The sequence below is a fragment of the Giraffa tippelskirchi genome, chromosome 13 (genome assembly GCF_054371585.1).
Source record: "Giraffa tippelskirchi isolate mGirTip1 chromosome 13, T2T-mGirTip1v1.2.pri, whole genome shotgun sequence".
NCBI lineage: Eukaryota > Metazoa > Chordata > Mammalia > Artiodactyla > Giraffidae > Giraffa > Giraffa tippelskirchi.
The window spans coordinates 106,336,737-106,340,189 of record NC_137287.1 but is presented as its reverse complement, the minus strand read 5'-3'; the positions used below and the strand labels follow the sequence as shown (position 1 = coordinate 106,340,189).

Genomic DNA, 3,453 nt, shown 5'->3' with positions numbered 1-3,453 from the left:
TACTCCAGTATTCTTGCCTGGGAAATCCCATGGTTAGAGGAGCCTGGTAGGCTACAGTCTGTGGGGTCCCAAGAGTCAGTCATGACTTAGTGACTAAACCACCACCACCACCTCTGTGTTCTCATGTATACCTGTTGCTTACAGTGTCTTTCATAGTCCATCAAAAACAGTGGTCTCCGTGCCTGTCAGTCCCACTGAACTCTTATTCACGGAGCTTACTGGAGGGGGAGGTAGACATGCAGAGATGAAATGCTTCATTCCAATGGTGATAAGTAGAATGAGGGAAAAGGAGAAGGTGTTGGGAAAGAAAGCCAGTGACACGGGACTTCCCTGGTGGTCCAATGGCTAAGACTCTGTGCTCCCAATGCAGGGGGCCCAGGTTTGATCCCTGGTCAGGGAACTAGATCCCACATGCCACAACTAAAGATCCCACATACAGCAACAAAGATCAAAGATCCCTCGTTGCCACAAGTAAGACCCGGCATGGTCAAATAAATAAAATTAAAAAAAAAAAGTAAGTATGTGACAGGAGATTTTGACCTCCTGGAGCATGTATCATCTCAGCTGAGACCTGTATATGAGCGAAAAAGGTGAAGGTCAAAGAATGAGCACTCCCGGAAAAGAATATCTTATTGAATTCCTGAATGGGAAGAAGCCTGCATATTAGGAAAAGAGAAAAAAGGCCAGGATGGCTGGAGTTTACTGAAAACTGAAACCGTTAGTCACTCAGTTGTGTCCAACCCCATGAGCTGTAGCCTGCCAGGCTCCTCTGTCCATGGGATTTCCCAGGCAAGAATACTGGAGTGGGTTGCCCTTTCCTTCTCCAGGGGATCTTCCAGACCCAGGGATTGAACCCAGGTCTCCTGCACTGCAGGCAGATTCTGTACCGTCTGAGCCACCAGGGAAGCCTGACCTCTCAGGGAGGTTACTGAGAAGCTGGTATAAAAGGGAGCAGAGAGCTGGGGAGGATTTGGTGATGCAGGGCCTCAGAGGCCTGGTGCTGGGTGCAAGGGGCTTCATGATACTGTTTGTTATGCTTCCAACGTGTGTTTGAAATTTTTCCATCATAAGAATTAAGAGAACTGGCCGTAGTATAGCAATATTAGTTTAGCCTTTACCTTAAAAACCATTTTTAGCAAAGTGAAAGTGGGAGTCACATATCAGATGTTTTTGTTTAAAAAATTTTTTTAATTAAATATTGCAAGCATTCAGAAAGGCATAAAAATAGCTTTTTTTTTTTTTTTAAGCCTTGCATAATCACCTATTGGCTTTGTTAAATCTTGGCTTTGCCATATTTGCTTCAGATATAACTGGCCCTTGTGTAGATTTATTTTTGAAAGGTCACTCTGGCAGCCACGGGAAGAAGGATTAGAAGTGGGCAAGAGAGGCTGATCAGGTGGGAAGTTTCTGGAAGCCAGACGAGACAGGATGGAAGTTTAAAGTGGAGGCAGTGGTGATGGAGAGAAGCAGTTACAGGGACGATTGGTCCAGGAGGTGGAGGTGCTAGGCTGGCTGCTGGTTCTCCTTGAGATGGGCGAGGAGAAGTGAAGGGAAGGACACCTCTTTCCGGTCCATTGCATTTGGAGCACAGAGAATGGTGTGCATGTGAGTGTTTGTGGTACGGAAGTGTTTTAAAATTATTATTGCTAACAAAGTTGTTCATACCCATGCCTTGTTTTCTATACCTTGTTTGTTATAACAACGTGTCTGATCTTTGAGAAAATATTATCTTTTATATACATGGCTTTGCTGTTATCCTATAGATCGTCAAAGCCTAGTTTCAAACTGCCCTTTAAAATGAATGCATGAGACTTCCCTGGTGGTCCAGTGGCTAAGACTCCTCACTCCCAGTGCAGGGTTTGATCCCTGGTCAGGGAACTAGATCCTACCATATCGCAACTAAAGATTCTGCATGAAGATTGAAGATCCCATGTGCCGCAACTAAGACCCAGTACAGTCAGATAAATAAACACATATTTTTTTTAAAAAATGAACGCATGAAGTAATGATGAAGAAACACCAGGGAAGAACTTGAACAAAATCAATCCTGAGGTCCAGTGAAACCAAAAGATTTGTTCCAGAATCACTCTGTTGGGGAAGGCCAGAGCTGGGGTGCACAGCTTTTATCCACACACTAGAACAGGAACACAGACCTGGGTTGTGCTAAGAAAGCTAGTAGAGCCCCAGCAGGGGCCAGCACCCAGCACAACTTGGCCTTGGTGCCTCCACCCACTCAACACGGCTCTGAGGCTCTGAGCAGGTCACTTCCCTGCTCAGAAACCTTTTATGACTCCCCTCAGCCTTTGGACAAAAGCCAATTTCACAATCTGCTCTTAGCCTCTCTTTCCAGAATTTTCTCAAACATTCTTACTGGAAATAGCAATAAATCACGGCCTCAGGCACATCAAATTGTCCACCATTTCCTAAATATGCCCCGCACTCGTGTGGAGCCTTGGTTCATATTTTCTTTCTCTGTGGACTGCCCTACTCACCACTCTTTGTCCTTATCCCCCCTCAAAGTTTCATCTTTGATACAACCTTCTTCCTAGAACATTCCCTGATCTCCCCAACCACATCTCCTCCCGTTTTGGTGCTTGCTCAGACCTTGTTTAAACTTCTAGCACACATTCATCCTTCTTCAAAAAAGGTACTGACTTTTTGCATGCCAACCACGACTTTTTTTTTTTGCTTTTTAAAAAATTCATTTTTTAATTGGCGTATAATTGCTTTACAATGCTGTGTTAGTTTTTACTGTACAACAAAGTGAATCAGCTATATGTATACATATATTCCCTGCCTCTTGAGCCTCCCACCCTTCCAGGTCATCACAGAGACCCAGCTGAGCTGCCTGTGCTATACAGCTGCTTCCCAGTAGCTATTTATTTTACACAAGGTAGTGTATATATGTCAATGCTACTTTTCCAACTTTTCCCACCCTCTCCTTCTCCTACTGTGGACACAAGTCCATTCTCTATGTCTCTGTTTCTATTCTTACCCTGCAAATAGGTTCATCTGTACCATCCCAACCACTATTAAAAGAATTTGGTTGGGGGGACTCCAGTGGTTAAGAATTCACCTTCCAATGCAAGGGACTCAGGTTTGATCCCTAGTGAGGGAACTAAGATCTCATGTGCTGAAGTGCAACTAGGTCTGCACGCCGCAAATACTGAGCCTGCCTGCCTCAATTAAGACCTGATGCAGCCATAAAAGAACAAATGTTAAAAAAAAAAAAAAAGAAGAAGTTGGTGGGGGACACAGATAATAAAATCAATTTAAAAATATTTATCAAGTATCTAGAGTGTGCCAGGCAGACACTGTGCTAGGTGTCATTGGCTGCAGTCTTATTAAGAATTGGTTCTTCTGGTTTTGAGTCTAAACTTTACCATATCATAAGGCTAGATGTTTCCTAAGATTAACCTCTATGGTACTATTATAATTTACTTGTATTTGCTC

The 3,453-nt window shown here is 43.6% G+C and overlaps 1 non-coding gene across 1 annotated transcript; it reads left to right on the top strand.

Moving 5' to 3' along the window:
* The first annotated feature begins 327 nt into the window (after positions 1-327).
* TRNAG-CCC (transfer RNA glycine (anticodon CCC)) lies at positions 328-400 on the top strand. The gene has a single exon. It is a non-coding gene; the product is annotated as a tRNA-Gly (tRNA).
* The last annotated feature ends 3,053 nt before the right edge of the window (positions 401-3,453 follow it).